We start from the raw sequence: 18,350 nt of genomic DNA, 5'->3' as shown, positions 1-18,350 counted from the left end.
CCTCGGTATGCCGAGTGAATTTTGTAACCGATAAACCTTAACGGGCTTAGCGCCTGAGCGCTTTCGATTCCGTTGGATGTCATCTGAACTTGGATTCGACGTTGAATATGTTTGCATTTGGTTTGAGGTGTCTTTTGCAGGCTAGGGAGAAACGCTTGTTGCAATCGACTTGTTCCTCAATACACTTAGGCGAGCACTGGGCTGCAGCTAAGCCTCCGAGTGGGAGGTCTGCTCTTCACTCGCCAGGATTTTCAAAACTTAGGCGAGCACAGGGCTGCAGCTAAGCCCCCGAGTGGGAGGTCTGCTCTCCACTCGGTAGGATTTTCAAAAACTTAGGCGAGCACAGGGCTGCAGCTAAGCCCCCGAGTGGGAGGTCTGCTCTCCACTCGGTAGGATTTTCAAAAACTTAGGCGAGCATTGGGCTGCAGCTAAGCCCCCGAGTGGGAGGTTTACTCTCCACTCGGTAGGATTTTCAAAAACTTAGGCGAGCACTGGGCTGCAGCTAAGCCTCCGAGTGGGAGGTCTGATCTCCACTCGATAGGATTTTCAAGGCGTACCTCTGGAGAAGGAAGTAACAGTCGACCTATACCTCGTCCTCCTTGCAGAGCGTACGTTGTATATGTGGCGTAGCTCGGAAGGAGAGGGTAGCAGTCGACCTGCACCTCGTCTTCCTTGCAGAGCGCATGTTGTATTTGTGGCGTAGCTCGGAAGGAGAGGGTAGCAGTCGACCTGCACCTCGTCCTCCTTGCAGAGCGCATGTTGTATTTGTGGCGTAGCTCGGAAGGAGAGGGTAGCAGTCGACCTGCACCTCGTCCTCCTTGCAGAGCGCATGTTGTATTTGTGGCGTAGCTCAGAAGGAGAGGGTAGCAGTCGACCTGCACCTCGTCCTCCTTGCAGAGCGCACATTGTATTTGTGCTTAGGCGAGCGAAATGCTGCAGCTAAGCCTCCGAGTGGAAGGCTGGCTTACCACTCGGTAGGATTTTGTTTAACTTAGGCGAGCACTTGGACTGCAGCTAAGCCTCTGAGTGGAAGGCTGGCTTACCACTCGGTAGGATTTTGTTTAACTTAGGCGAGTACTTGGACTGCAGCTAAGCCTCCAAGTGGAAGGCTAGCTTACCACTCGGTAGGATTTTGTTTAACTTAGGCGAGTACTTGGACTACAGCTAAGCCTCCGAGTGGAAGGCTGGCTTACCACTCGGTAGGATTTTATTTAACTTAGGCGAGTACTTGGACTGCAGCTAAGCCTCCGAGTGGAAGGCTGGTTACCACTCGGTAGGATTTTGTTTAACTTAGGCGAGTACTTGGACTGCAGCTAAGCCTCCGAGTGGAAGGCTGGCTTACCACTCGGTAGGATTTTGTTTAACTTAGGTGAAACGGATTTTGCAGCTAAGCCCCCGAGTGGGAGGCTGGCTCACCACTCGGTTAGGATTTTTTTTACACACTTAGGCGAATCGGATTCGCAGCCAAGCCACCCACTGGGGGACTGCTTTATGTGGACAAAAGTAATGACAATTACTGGAAAAATTATAAGGCTCTTGTCTTTGATAAATAAACTATAGAAGTACTTTTATTACAATCCATCCGAGTGAATACTTAAGTATAAAAGGGGCGGAGAAGCTCCACGTTCCAAGCTCGGGGCTCATCGATCTGATGCTCGACATTGTAAAGACGGTATGCTCCATTGTGGAGAACTTTGGTGACGATGAAGGGGCCTTCCCAAGAAGGAGCAAGCTTGTGTGGTTTCTGCTGATCCACTCGGAGAACCAGATCTCCTTCCTGGAAGGCTCGACTCCTTACGTTTTTGGCGTGGAAGCGACGCAGGTCTTGTTGGTAAATGGTCGATCAGATCAAAGCCATCTCCCTTTCTTCCTCCAGAAGGTCGACCGCGTCCTGCCGGGCTTGTTCTGCTTCAGACTCGATGTACAGTTCGACTCGAGGAGCGTTGTGAAGTAGGTCGCTTGGCAAGACCGCTTCAGCTCCGTAGACCAAGAAGAACAGAGTTCTCCCAGTCGACCAGTTAGGCGTGGTACTTAACCCCCAAAGAAAAGACGGAAGCTCGTCGACCCATGCACCAGCCGCATGCTTGAGATCACGCATCAAACGGGGTTTCAACCCTTTGAGAATCAAGCCGTTGGCTCGTTCTGCCTGTCCATTCGACTGAGGATGGGCGACTGAAGCGTAGTCGACTCGTGTGCCTTGAGATGTGCAGAAAGCTCTGAATTCTTCGGAATCGAAGTTTGACCCGTTGTCAGTGATGATGCTATGCGGGACTCCATATCTGAATATCAATTCTCTGATGAAGCTGACAGCAGTACCGACATCAAGGTTCTTGATGGGTTTGGCCTCAATCCACTTGGTGAACTTTTCGACTGCTACCAGCACATGGGTGAAACCGCTTCTGCCTGTTCTCAAAGGGCCAACCATATCCATCCCCCATACTGCGAAGGGCCAGACGAGTGGTATGGTCTTTAAAGCTGAGGCGGGCTTGTGTGACATATTGGAGTAAAATTGACATCCATCACACTTGTTGACCATCTCCTTTGCTATTTCATTTGCTCTCGGCCAGTAAAATACGGCTTGGTATGCTTTGGCCACGATGGTCCGAGAGGACGCATGATGGCCGCAGGTCCCCGAGTGGATGTCGTCAAGGATTATTCGACCTTCTTCTGGCGTTATGCATTTCTGACCAACTCCAGTCGCGCTTTCTCTGTACAGTTGTCCCCTTATCACGGTAAAGGCTTTAGATCGGCGGACGATCTGTCGAGCCTCTTCTTCGTCCTCTGGGAGTTCTTTCCTTAAGATATACGCGATATACGGTACTGTCCAATCAGGAGTGATCACCAATGCTTCCATGATCAGGTCGACCACCGCTGGAATTTCAACTTCAGTCGGATCCGTGACACTCTTAGGCTGCGGAGCTTCTTCGGTAAAAGGATCTTCTGTGACTGATGGAGTATGGATATGCTCCAAGAACACATCACTGGGAATGGCTTCTCTCTTAGACCCTATCTTCGCCAAATCATCAGCCGCTTGATTTTTTAGTCGGGGTATATGGTGGAGCTCTAACCCTTCGAATTTCTTTTCAAGCTTCCTCACTGCATTGCAGTATCCAGTCATGGTTGGGCTTCTAACGTCCCACTCCTTCATCACATGATTGAATACCAAATCTGAGTCGCCATAAACCATGAGGCGACGGATGCCGAGTGAAATGGCCATGCGCAACCCATACAAAAGTGCTTCATACTCTGCTTCATTATTCGAGGAATCAAAGTGGATCTGGAGCACATATCTGAGCTTATCTCCTCGGGGGGAAACCAAAACTACCCCAGCACCGGAACCATTTAACATCTTAGAGCCATCAAAGAACACGGTCCAATGTTCCGAGTGAACTTGAGTCGGCTGCTGTTGTTCAATCCACTCGGCAAGGAAATCTGCTATAGCCTGGGACTTAATGGCTTTCTTTGCCTCAAATTTGATATCAAGGGGAAGGAGTTCAATCGCCCATTTAGCCACTCGACCAGTTGCATCTCTGTTGTGCAGAATATCTGACAGTGGTGCGTCGCTGACGACTGTAATGTCATGATCAGAGAAATAATGAGCAACCTTCTTCATGGTCATGTAGATCCCATATACGAGCTTCTGATAATTAGGATATCTTTGCTTCGATGGAGTCAAACCTTCAGAGAGATAATACACTGGGCGCTAAACTTTGAAGGTTTTCCCTTCTTCTTCCCGCTCGACCGTAAGTACTGTGCTGACGACCTGTCCTATGGCTGCAATATAAAGCAACAGAGGCTCTTTGCTGATTGGAGCAGCAAGCACCGGCTGGGTGGAGAGCAGAGCTTTTAGCTCGGCAAACGCTGCATCAGCTTCTGGAGTCCACTCGAACTTGTCTGCCTTCTTCATCAGTCGGTAAAGAGGTAATGCCTTTTCACCGAGGCGAGAGATGAATCGACTTAACGCGGCCAAGCATCCAGTAAGCTTCTGGACATCGTGCACACGCACAAGGCGTTTCATTCGGAGTATGGTGCCAACTTTTTCTGGGTTAGCATCGATTCCTCGTTCTAAAACGAGAAAACCGAGTAACTTTCGGCCAGGTACTCCAAATGTGCACTTTGATGGATTAAGCTTGATATCATACCTCCTGAGATTGGCAAATGTTTCAGCGAGGTCAGTCAACAGGTCGGAACCCTTTCGTGACTTGACCATGATATCATCCATGTATGCTTCAACATTCCGACTGATTTGGGTGAGTAAACATTTTTGAATCATCCTCATGAACGTGGCTCCGGCATTCTTGAGACCGAATGGCATGGTGATATAGCAGAAGCACCCGAATGGAGTGATAAAATCTGTTTTGATCTCGTCAGGTCCATACAGACGGATCTGATGGTACCCGGAATAGGCGTCTAAAAAGACAATCTCTCGCATCCCGCAGTCGAGTCGACAATTTGGTTGATGCGAGGGAGAGGAAAATGATCTTTCGGGCAGGCCCGATTGATATGTTTGAAATCAATGCACATGCGAAGTGAGTTGTCCTTCTTGGGGACCATGACGACATTGGAGAGCCACTCGGAGTGGTATATCTCTCGGATAAACTCTGCTGCAAGGAGTCGAGCCACCTCCTCGCCAATGGCTTTTTTCTTCTGAACGGCGGACCGTCGAAGATGTTCTTTGACAGGTTTCGCTTTTGAGTCGACTCTAAGGCGATGCTCAGCCAGCCCCCTGGGAACACCCGGCATGTCAGCTGGCTTCCATGCAAAGATGTCCCAGTTCTCACGGAGGAACTGGATGAGCGCTTCTTCCTATTTAGAGTCGAGTGTTGTGGAAATATGGGTCGGAGCTGCGTTGGGGTCAGTCGGGTGAATATGAACGGGCTTCGTCTCCCCAGACGACTGGAACGCTGACTCTGTGGCGGGCTTCTTGGTCCGCAACAAATCACTCGGATCTGCATTTTTCTTGTATCCCTCCAGCTCTACCACTGTTATCTGGGCATCCGCAATCTTCGAGCCTTTCTGGAAAGACTCTTCTGCTTTCTTCCGGTTGCCAGTGATAGTGATCACACCTTTGGGGCCAGATATCTTTAATTTGAGGTACACATAACATGGTCGAGCCATGAACCGGGCATAGGCTGGTCTCCCCAAAATAGCGTGGTAAGCGCTCTGGAAATCCACGACTTCAAATGTCAGCTTCTCTTTGCGGAAATGCTTAGAGTCGCCGAACAATACATCTAGAGCTATTTGGCCGAGTTACTCAGCCTTCTTTCTAGGAATGACTCCGTGAAAACTCATGTTGCTAGAGCTGAGCCTGGACATCGGAATGCCCATTCCCTTTAGCGTCTCTGCATACAGTATATTCAACCCACTGCCGCCATCCATCAGTACCTTAGTCAGTCGAGTGCCTTCGACGACTGGGTCGACCACCAAAGCTTGCCTCCCAAGGGTGGCTATGTGAGTCGGGTGATCGGACTAGTCGAACGTAATGGGAGTTTGGGACCACCTTAGATAACTTGGTGTCGCCGGGGCGACCATATTTACCTCACGGTTGATAACTTTCAATCGACTTTTGCTCTCCACATCAGCAAAAATCATCAGGGGGGAATTGACATGAGGGTACCCTCCATCACTGTCCTCCTTGTCCTCGGCCTTGTCCGACTCCTTCTCTTTGTCCTTGGGCTGTTTTCCTTGACACTGCTGGATTAAAAGCCGGCACTGGCGAGTGGTATGTTTTGCGTAGATGAAGTTACCCTCTTCGTCTTTCTTCGTGTGGATGTGACACGGCAGATCCATCACGTCATTTCCTTCCTTATCCTTTACCTTCTTGGGGTTCCAAGATCCTTTGGGCTTCCCTTTGAATTTGCCCTGAGTCACGGCTAGAGCCTCTCTAGGAGCAGCTGGCTCGGCCTTCCGCTTCTGCTTCCGATTGGAGTTTCCTTTTTCCGACTGACTCGGCTTATACTTGCCACTCTGGAGCCTGTCCTCTTCTTCACCGTTAGCGTATTTGGTGGCAATCTCCATCATTCGACTCAGGGTCATATCCCCGGTTCGACCAAACTTCAGGCTCAACTCTCTGTTCTTGACACCATCCTTGAAGGCACAGACCGCTTGATGATCAGACACATTCTCCACGGTATGATGCAAAGTGATCCATCTCTGGATGTAATCTCTCAGTGTTTCATTCGACTTTTGTATGCAGACTTGCAGCTCTGTCAATCCGGCCGGTCGCTTGCAAGTTCCCTCGAACGTCCTGACAAACACTCGGGAAAGATCTTCCCAAGTGTAAATGTTGCTAGGAGCTAACTGATTCAACCACGCCCTGGCTGAACCCTCTAACATGAGTGGTAAATGCTTCATGGCCACCTCATCATTACCGCCGCCAATCTGTACCGCCACTCGGTAGTCTTCAAGCCAAGTCTCAGGCTTGGACTCTCCGGTGAACTTACTTACCCCAGTCGCCAACCTAAAGTTGGGGGGTATCACTGTGGCTCTGATGGCTCTGCTAAAGCATTCTGGACCTGAAACATGGACTCGGCTGCTAGTGGGCGCATCTCTGTCATGGCCACCTCTATGAGCTCTGTTCCGATCGACCAAACCTTGCACGATGATGGATCTCGCGTCAAAGCCTGGTTCCCTGGGGTCGACCGGAGCTCTCCGCCCAACACTGAGCTGGCGCCTGTCATCTTGCTGCCGATGGGCGTTAGACCCACCTCTCGGGGGAGGAGTGGGCACTCGACGCCTATCATCACGATCAAATCGGTCATCATACTGGTCCCGCCGGCCTTCACGTCTCTCGCGCCTCGGAGGCGACCTTGGGCTATGAGCCGACTGAACTGTATTCGCAACGACGGATCGACTGTGAATCCTGTTGCGCGACTGTGACACAGCTGAATTCTGATCTCCTGCTGCTCGGAGCAAATCCCTAATCTGCATCAATCCTCTACCAGCCTCCGACTGAGAGGGCTGAATTGACTCCGCTATACGGGCTGCAGCTGCTAAATTCTGAATCGGGGTTCGATATACCTGAGTCGGTTGCGGAAAGAGCTGACGCCGACTGGAGTCGGGTACTCGTTGCCGTGCATGCTCGTCGAGTGCTCGCTGGAGGTTCTCCAGTCGAGTGCGTTTAGCCAAGTTGGCCAAATGCGCCTCTTCCAAGGCACGAGCCTCGGGAGTTTCCCCTGCGATAGGAGTATGCAGGGCATCCATGTTCCGGCGGCGAAGATCTTCTCTTTGCTGAGAAGTGAGTGGTTCGGGTTGATATTCCTCGTGGGCTTGAGCGGGGTCACCTCCATCGTCCATCCCGTCGATGCGGGGGAAGCCGGGAGGGCTACGAGGCCCATTGACCATCAGGACCTCCGCCGCTGGATCACTGGTGTCGCACTCGGATGCAGTCTCTACGGAGCCAGTCGACAGATCGAACAGGCCATAGAGAGATTCGTCGGGCTCAATTGCCGCGACTTGGGTGGTGGCCGATTGGCCAGCTACTGCGTGTCGCACCCACCATTGAAGTCTCGACCGACTGGAGCGCTTGCGCTGGCGGGAGACAGGGAGGGAGAACGACACAGGTGTCGACCGGTACGGAGTCGACGGCTGCCGCAGCAGGACACCGCGGACACACGCCCGAAAATGCGTCGCACCGCGGACGGGGAGCGCGTTGATGTCGAGTGGTGCCTCCTGGAGCCAAGTGGAGTCGTCGGCAATGAAAGCGAGCGCACCAAGACGGATCTCGCGGCCCTCGACCAGAACTCCGCCAGAAACCGTGATGAAGGCGATCGGACAAATTGCAACTTCTCCAAAAAGTCACTAAGACACCTGCCCCACGGTGGGCGCCAACTATCGTGGTTCTAAGTCTGACAGTAGAATGGGGGGTAGGTATGGAGAGGCAAGATCCTAGCTATGGAGTAGTTGTATACACAGGGGATTTACGAGTTCAGGCCCTTCTCGGAGGAAGTAACAGCCCTACGTCTCGGAGCCCGGAGGCGGTCGACTGGATTATATGAGTATGAGTTACAGGGCTGCAAACCCTTTACACTGAGGAGGGGGGTGGCTTATATAGAGTTCGCCTGACTCCTCCGGCCCTGAGTTATGCAGGGTTTAAAGTACATTAAGGCAGAGAGTTACTGGTAACGCCCACATAAAGTGCCATGAAGACTATTAAAGCTACTTAATGACAGGCCATTGCGTGCTGAATGACTTTAGGTCTCCTGGTTGTCGAGTGGTTAGCTTCATGGTCGAGTGGATACCTTCATCGTCGAGTGTCCTTGAGTTCGTCGAGTGGAGTCCCTCTTGGTCGACTGGAAGGTAGCTTCTTCTAAGGATGTCCTTGGGTAGGGTATCCTGGATAGGTTCGTGACCCTACCCTAGGTACATGACTTCATCAGTGCCCATACCCATGTGATTATGTCCTCGGAGGTGATGAAGGCGGTGATGATGATGGTGGATAATCGCACATTGAGCGTAAAAGCTCCTCCAATTTGTGGATAATGCCCTTGAGTGCGATGATATGATCCTTCAATAAAATATTCTCCTATGTGAGATGCTTGTTTTTTATACGAGCTAACTCAATCATCTTGAAAGCTTCAATATCAGTTGGGGTAAAGAGGTTAGGTAAAGGTTGAGGGATGTTTTCTTCTTTCGCCGCCGGAGCTTGATCCTCCATGTCCTTCTTGATCCCTTCATCCTTGTTGATCTCCTCCGGTTCTTCTCTTTTCAGCTCTATCTTCAATAGCCAAGCATCCTTGTCTTCATTGTTGGAGGAGGCTGGCGTCATGATGCTCTAGATCTGTCAGAAAAACAACTCGAAACAAAGACAGAAGATTTTTGTGTGATACGGTGGTCAAAACCTTCGGAAGATTATATAATGAATTTTTTTACCGACCAAAATACGTAATGTGCAAGAAAATGGAGTCCGGGAGGCACACGAGGTGCCCACGAGACAGGGGGGCGCGCCCTCCACCCTCGTGGAGGCCTCGTGTCCTTCCCGGATTACTTCTTTCTTTCCGAAATTCTTAAATACTCCAAAACTGAGAGAAATTGCCATTAGAATTGTTTTGGAGTCGGTTTACTTACCGTACCACATACCTATTCCTTTTCAGAGTCTGAAACGTTCTGGAAAGTGTCCCTTATGTATTCCTTCGGGGTTATGGTCTCAATAATATTAGTTTCAACATTGATAGGGTTACCTAAGATATAATGTTCGATTCTTTGACCGTTCACCATCCTCGGACTTGTGCCTTCGAAGTTGTTGATTTTTATGGCACCAGAACGATAGACCTCCTCGATAACGTAGGGACCTTCCCATTTAGAGAGAAGTTTTCCTGCAAAAAAATCTTAAACGAGTGTTGAATAGCAACACATAATCACCTACGTTGAACTCACGCTTTTGTATTCTTTTGTCATGCCATCTTTTAACTTTTTCTTTAAACAACTTGGCATTTTCATAGGCTTGGGTTCTCCATTCATCAAGTGAGCTAATATCAAATAACCTCTTCTCACCGGCAAGTTTGAAGTCATAGTTGAGCTCTTTAATAGCCCAATATGCTTTATGTTCAAGTTCAAGAGGTAAGTGACATGGTTTTCCATAAACCATCTTATACGGAGACATACCCATAGGATTTTTATATGCGGTTCTATAGGCCCATAATGCATCATCAAGTTTCTTGGACCAATTCTTTCTAGACCTATTACAGTCTTTTGCAAAATTAATTTGAGCTCTCTATTGCTCAACTCTACTTGACCACTAGACTGTGGGTGATAAGGAGATGCAATTCTATGATTAACATCATACTTAGCAAGCATTTTACGGAAAGCACCATGAATAAAATGTGAACCACCATCAGTCATGATATATCTAGGGACTCCAAACTTTGGAAAAACAACTTCTTTAAGCATCTTAATAGAGGTGTTATGATCAGCACTACTAGTTGGAATAGCTTCTACCCACTTAGTAACGTAATCAACAACAACTAAAATATGTGTATATCCATTAGAGGCAGGAAAAGGTCCCATATAATCAAAGCCCCAAACATCAAATGGTTCAATAACAAGAGAATAATTCATAGGCATTTCTTGACCTCTACTAATATTACCAATTCTTTGACATTCAGCACAAGACAAGACAAACTTACGAGCATCTTTGAAGAGAGTAGGCCAATAAAAACCGGATTGCAATACCTTATGTGCAGTTATGTCTCCAGCGTGGTGTCCTCCATATGGTTCGGAGTGGCACTTGCATAGGATCTGTTCCTGTTCATGCTGAGGTACACAACTTCTAATAACACCATCTACTCCTTTATAAAAGTGTGGGTCATCCCAGAAGTAATGTCTTAAATCATAAAAGAACTTTTTCTTTTGCTGGTATGTGAAACTAGGTGGTATAAATTTAGCAACAATGTAATTAGCATAATCAGCATACCAAGGAGCAGTACGAGAAGCATTAATGACCACTAATTGTTCATCAGGAAAGCTATCATCAATAGGTAGTGGGTCATCAAGAACATTCTCTAGCCTAGACAAGTTGTCTGCAATGGGGTTCTCAGCTCCCTTTCTATCAATAATATGCAAATCAAATTCTTGAAGCAAGAGAACCCATCTAATAAGTCTAGGTTTAGCATATTTCTTTTCCATAAGATATTTAATAGCAGCATGATCAGTGTGAATAGTAACTTTAGAATCAACAATGTAAGGTTTGAACTTATCACAAGAAAATACAACTGCCAAGAATTCTTTTTCAGTAGTAGCATAATTTCTCTGGGCAGTATCAAGAGTCTTACTAGAATATTGAATAACATTTAATTTCTTATCAACTCGCTGCCCTAGGACAGCACCTACAACATAATCACTAGCATCACACATAATTTCAAAGGGTAAATTCCAATCAGGTGGTTGAACAATAGGTGCAGTGATCAAAGCTTTCTTATGTATTTCAAATGCTTCTACACAATCATCATCAAAGACAAAAGGAATATCTTTTTGCAATAAAATTAGTCAGAGGCCTAGAGATTTTAGAAAAGTCCTTAATGAACCTCCTATAAAAACCGGCATGACCAAGGAAACTTCTTATACCTTTAATGTCCTTGGGACATGGCATCTTTTCAATAGCATCAACTTTAGCTTTGTCAACTTCAATACCTCTTTTAGAAATTTTATGCCCCAAGACAATGCCTTCATTAACCATAAAGTGGCCCTTTTCCCAATTTAGGACGAGACTAGTGTCTTCACATCTCTACAAAACTCGATCAAGGCTGCTCAAGCAATCATCAAAAGAGGATCCATAAATAGAGAATTCATCCATGAATACCTCACAAATCTTTTCACAAAAGTCAGAGAATATAGCCATCATGCATCTTTGAAAGGTAGCAGGCGCATTACATAAATCAAAAGGCATACGTCTATAAGCAAAAGTACTGAAAGGGCAAGTAAAAGTAGTTTTTGATTGATCTTCCGCTGACACATGTATTTGAGAGAAACCAAAATAACCATCTAGAAAGCAGAAATGTGTATGTTTGGATAGTCTTTATAGCATTTGATCAATAAAAGGTAAAGGGTAATGATCCTTCTTAGTAGCTTTATTTAATTTACGGAAATCAATTACCATCCTATAACCTGTAAGAATTATTTGCGGAATCAATTCATCTTTATCATTAGGAACAACAGTAATACCTCCTTTCTTAGGAACACAATGGACAGGACTTACCCAATCACTATCAGCAACGGGATAAATTATACTTGCCTCAAGGAGCTTTAGTATCTCCTTTCTTACCACTTCTTTCATCTTAGGATTTAATCATTGTTGATGATCTCTAACTGGTTTGGAACCTTCGTCCAATTTAATTTTATGTTGGCATAGAGTGGTACTAATGCCCTTAAGATCATCCATAGTATATCCAATAGCAACACAATGCTTTTTCAGAGTTTTCAATAATATTTCCTCTTCTTGCTCTGAAAGGTTAGCACTAATAATAACAGGACATATCTTCTTTTCATCAAGATAAGCATATTTAAGATTATCAGGTAATGGTTGTAGCTCAAACACGGGATCACCCTTGGGTGGAGGAGGATCCCCTAGGATTTTAACACGCAAATTGTGTTTCAAAATAGGACCCTGTTGAAGGAATACTTTATCTATTTCCCTTCTTTCATTCATAAACATATCATTTTCATGGTCTAGCAAATATTGTTCTAATGGATCAATAGGAGGCACGGCAATAGAAGCAAGACCAATAATTTCATCCTTACTAGACAAATCTTTATCACGGGGTTGTCTACGAAATTTAGCAAAATTAAACTCATGATTCATATCATCCAAGCCAATCGTGACAACATCCTTTTCGCAACCGATCCTAGCATGAACAGTATTCAAGAAGGGTCTACCAAATATAATGGGACAAAACTCATCTTGTGGGGAACCCAGAACAACGAAATCAGCAGGGTATTTAACTTCCCCACACAAGACTTCAACATCTCTAACAATCCCAACTGGTGAAATGGTATCTCTATTGGCAAGCTTAATTGTAACATCTATTTCTTCTATCTCAGCAGGTGCAATATCATGCATAATTTCTTTATATAAGGAATGGGGTATTGCACTAGCACTAGCACCCATATCACATAAGCCATGATAACAATGATCTTCTATTTTAATAGAAATAACAGGCATGCCTACAACAGGTCTATGTATTTTAGCATCTGGTTTAACAATATTAGTAGTTTCACCATAGAAGTAAATAACATGCCCATCTATATTATCATCCAAGAGATCTTTAACCATAGAAATACTAGGTTCAACTTTAATTTGCTCAGGAGGTGTATATGTTCTAGTATTACTCTTATGAATAACAGTTTAAGCTTTAGCATGATCCTTCATTCTAACAGGAAAAAGTGGTTTCTCAACATAAGTAGTAGGAACAATAGGATCATTATAAGTGATAGTCTTTTCTTCAACTGTATTAGGTGCAACTACTTTAACTTCAACAAGAGGATTATATTTAAACCACTTCTCCTTAGGGAGATCAACGTGAGCAGCAAAAGATTCATAAAAGGAAGCTACTATTTCAGAGTCAAGTCCATATTTAGCGCTAAATCCACAAAAAGCATCGGTATCCATAAAAGATTTAACACAATCAAACTTAGGTGTTATACCTGACTCCTTACCATCGTCAGAACCCCAATATTCAGAGTTGTGTTTAATTCTTTCCAATAAGTCCCACTTGGATTCAGTAGTCTTCAGCATATAAGAACCAGCACAAGAAGTATCGAGCATGGTGAGTGTTGGGGAACGTAGTAATTTCAAAAAAAATTCCTAGGCACATGCAAGATCATGGTGATGCATAGCAACGAGAGGGGAGAGTGTTGTCCACGTACCCTCATAGACCGATAGCGGAAGCGTTATAACAACGCGGCTGATGTAGTCGTACGTCTTCACGGCCCGACCGATCAAGCACCGAAACTACGACACTTCCGAGTTCTAGCACATGTTCAGCTCGATGACGATCCCCGGACTCCGATCCAGCAAAGTGCCGGGGAAGAATTTTGTCAGCACGATGGCGTGGTGACGATCTTGATGTTCTACCGACACAAGGCTTCACCTAAGCACCGCTACGATATTATTGAGGTGGATTATCGTGGAGGGGGGCACCGCACACGGCTAAGAGATCCAAAGGATCAATTGTTGTTGTGTCTAGAGGTGCCCCCTGCCCCCGTATATAAAGGAGCAAGGGGCGAGGGGGCGGCCGGCCTAGGAGGGGGCGCGCCAAGGGGAGTCCTACTCCCACCGGGAGTAGGACTCCCTCCTTCCTTGTTGGAGTAGGAGAATGGGAAAGAGGGGGAGAGGAAGAAGGAAAAGGGGGCTGCACCCCTTGTCCAATTCGGACCAGAGGGGGGGGGGGGCGCAGGCCTCCTTCCTTTTGGCCACTCTCCTCTATTCCCGTATGGCCCAATAAGGCCCATATACTCCCCGGCGAATTCCCGTAACTCTCCGGTACTCCAAAAAATACCCGAATCACTCGGAACCTTTCCGAGCTCCGAATATAGTCGTCCAATATATCGATCTTTATGTCTCGACCATTTCGAGACTCCTCGTCATGTCCCCGATCTCATCCGGGACTCCGAACTCCTTCGGTACATCAAAACTCATAAACTCATAATATAACTGTCATCGAAACCTTAAGCGTGCGGACCCTACGGGTTCGAGAACAATGTAGACATGACCGAGACACGTTTCTGGTCAATAACGAATAGCGGAACCTGGATGCTCATATTGGCTCCCACATATACTACGAAGATCTTTATCGGTCAAACTGCATAACAACTTACGTTGTTCCCTTTGTCATCGGTATGTTACTTGCCCAAGATTCGATCGTCGGTATCCAATACCTAGTTCAATCTCGTTACCGGCAAGTCTCTTTACTCGTTACGTAATGCATCATTCCATAACTAACTCATTAGCTACATTGCTTGCAAGGCTTATAGTGATGTGCATTACCGAGAGGGCCCAGAGATACCTCTCCGACAATCGGAGTGACAAATCCTAATCTCGAAAAACGCCAACCCAACATGTACCATCGAGGACACCTGTAGAGCTCCTTTATAATCACCCAGTTACGTTGTAACGTTTGGTAGCACACAAAGTGTTCCTCCGGTAAACGGGAGTTGCATAATCTCATAGTCATAGGAACATGTATAAGTCATGAAGAAAGCAATAGCAACATACTAAACGATCAAGTGCTAAGCTAACGGAATGGGTCAAGTCAATCACATCATTCTCCTAACGATGTGATCCCGTTAATCAAATGACAACTCATGTCTATGGTTAGGAAACTTAACCATCTTTGATTCACGAGCTAGTCAAGTAGAGGCATACTAGTGACACTTTGTTTGTCTATGTATTCACACATGTATTATGTTTCTGGTTAATACAATTCTAGCATGAATAATAAACATTTATCATGAAATAAGGAAATAAATAATAACTTTATTATTGTCTCTAGGGCATATTTCCTTCAGTCTCCCACTTGCACTAGAGTCAATAATCTAGTTCATATCGCCATGTGATTTAACACCAATATTCACATTTATATGTGATTAATACCCATAGTTCACATCGTCATGTGGTCAACACCCAAAAGGTTTACTAGAGTCAATAATCTAGTTCACATCGCTATGTGATTAACACCCAAAGAGTACTAAGGTATGATCATGTTTTGCTTGTGAGAGAAGTTTAGTCAACGGGTCTGTCATATTCAGAGCCGTATGTATTTTGCAAATATTCTATGTCCACAATGCTCTGCACGGAGCTACTCTAGCTAATTGCTCCCACTTTCAATATCTATCCAGATTGAGACTTAGAGTCATCTGGATTGGTGTAAAAGCTTGCATCATTGTAACTTTTTACGACGGGCTCTTTTATCACCTCCATAATCGAGAAACATCTCCTTAGTCCTCACTAAGGATATTCTTGACCGTTGTCCAGTGATCTACTCTTAGATCAAAATTGTATTCCTTTGTCAAACTCAGAGCAAGGTATACAATAGGTCTGGTTCACAGCATAGCATACTTTATAGAACCTATGACTGACGCATAGGGAATGACTTTTCATTCTCTTTCTATTTTCTGCCATGGTTGGGTCTTGAGTCTTACTCAATTTCATACCTTGACTGTTACATTTTGAACTATTTCAAAAATTTATCAAGGTATGTACTCATTGAAAAAACTTATCAAGCGTCTTGATCTATCTATATAGATCTTGATGCTCAATGTGTAAGCAGCTTCACCGAGGTCTTGCTTTGAAAAACTCCTATTCAAGTATCCTTTCATGCTATCTAGAATTTCTATATCATTTCCAATCAACAATATGTCATCCACATATAATATTAGAAATGCTACAGAGCTCCCACTCACTTTCTTGTAAATACAGGCTTCTCAAAAAGTCTGTATAAAACCATATGCTTTGATCAACTCATCAAAGCGTATATTCCAATTCCGAGAGGCTTGCACCAGTCCATAAATGGATCGCTGGAGCTTGCACACTTTGTTAGCACCTTTAGGATTGACAAAACCTTCTGGTTGCATCATATACAACTCTTCTTTAAAAAATCCGTTAAGGAATGCAATTTTGACATCCATTTGCCAGATTTCATAAAATATGGATGATTCAGACAGACTTAAGCATCGATACGAGTGAGAAAATTTCATCGTATTCAACACCTTGAACTTGTCGAAAACCTTTCGCAACAAGTCGAGCTTAGTAGATAGTAACACTACTATCAGTGTCCGTCTTCCTCTTGAAAATCCATTTATTTAACATGGCTTGCTGATCATCAAGCAAGTCAATCAAAGTCCATACTTTGTTCTCATACATGGATCATATCTCAGATTTTATGGCCTCAAGCCATTTCATGGAATTTGGGCTCATCATCGCTTCCTCATAGTTCGTAGGTTCATCATGGTCTAGTAACATGACTTCTAGAACAGGATTACCGTACCACTCTGGTGCGGACCGTTCTCTGGAAGACCTACGAGGTTCTGTAATAACTTGATCTGAAGTTTCATGATCATCATCATTAGCTTCCTCACTAATTGGTGTAGGAATCACTGGAACTGATTTCAGCGATGAACTATTTTCCAATTCAGGAGAAGGTACTATTACCTTATCAAGTTCTACTTTTCTCCCACTCACTTCTTTCGAGAGAAAACTCCTTCTCTAGAAAGGATCCATCTTAGCAACAAATATCTTGCTTTCGGATTTGTGATAGAAGGTGTACCCAATAGTTTCCTTTGGGTATTCTATGAAGACGCACTTCTCCGATTTGGGTTCGAGCTTATCAGGTTGAAACTTTTTCACATAAGCATTGCAGTCCCAAACTTTAAGAAACGACAAGTTTGGTTTCTTGCCAAACCACAGTTCATAAGGTGTCGTCTCAAACGGATTTTGATGGTGCCCTATTTAAAGTGAATGCAACTGTCTCTAATGCATAACCCCAAAACGATAGTGGTAAACCGATAAGAGACATCATAGATCGCACCATATCTAGTAAAGTATGATTACGACGTTCGGACACACCATTACATTGTGGTGTTCCAGGTGGCATGAGTTACGAAACTATTTCACATTGTTTCAAATGAAGACCAAACTCATAACTCAAATATTCGTCTCCATGATCAGATCGTAGAAACTTTATTTTTCTTGTTACGATGATTTTCCACTTCACTCTGAAATTCTTTGAACTTTTCAACTATTTCAGACTTATGTTTCATTAAGTAGATATACCCATATCTGCTCAAATCATCTGTGAAGGTCAGAAAATAACGATACTTGCCACGAGCATCAACACTCATTGGATCGCATACATCAGTATGTATTATTTCCAACAAATCTGTTGCTCGCTCCATTGTTCCGGAGAACGGAGTCTTAGTCATCTTACCCATGAGGCATGGTTCGCAAGCATCAAGTGGTTCATAATCAAGTGATTCCAAAAGCCCATCAGCATGGAGTTTCTTCATGCGCTTTACACCAATATGACCTAAACGGCAGTGCCACAAATAAGTTGTACTATCATTATTAACTTTACATCTTTTGGCTTCAATATTATGAATATATGTATCACACGATCGAGATCCAATAAACCAATTTCATTGGGTGTATGACCATAGAAGGTTTTATTCATGTAAACAGAACAACAATTATTCTCTAACTTACATGAATAACCGTATTGCAATAAACATGATCAAATCACATTCATGCTCAACACAAACACCAAATAACACTTATTTAGGTTCAACACTAATCCCGAAAGTATAGGGAGTTTGCGATGATGATCATATCAATCTTGGAACCACTTCCAATACACATCGTCACTTCACCCTCAACTAGTCTCTGTTTATTCTATAACTCCTGTTTCGAGTCACTAATTTTTAGCAACCGAACAAGTATCAAATACTCAGGGGCTACTATAAACACTAGTAAGGTACACATCAATAACCTGTATATCAAATATAACCTTGTTCACTCTGCCATCCTTCTTATCCACCAAATATTCAGGGTATTTCCGTTTCTAGTGACCATTTCCTTTGCAATGTAAGCACTTAGTTTCAGGCTTTGGTTCAGCTTTGGGCTTCTTCATGGGAGTGACAACTTTCTTGTCATTCTACTTGAAGTTCCCTTTCTTTCCCTTTGCCCTTTTCTTGAAACTAGTGATCTTGTCAACCATCAACACTTGATGCTCTTTCTTGATTTCTACCTTCATCGATTTCAACATCACGAAGAGCTCGGGAATCGTTTTTGTCATCCCTTGCATACTATAGTTCATCACAAAGTTCTACTAACTTGGTGATGGTGACTAGAGAACTCTATCAAT

Source organism: Triticum dicoccoides, chromosome 5B (assembly GCF_002162155.2).
Source record: "Triticum dicoccoides isolate Atlit2015 ecotype Zavitan chromosome 5B, WEW_v2.0, whole genome shotgun sequence".
NCBI lineage: Eukaryota > Viridiplantae > Streptophyta > Magnoliopsida > Poales > Poaceae > Triticum > Triticum dicoccoides.
The sequence above is the reverse complement of the archived record's forward strand: the minus strand, read 5'-3'. Positions refer to the sequence as shown.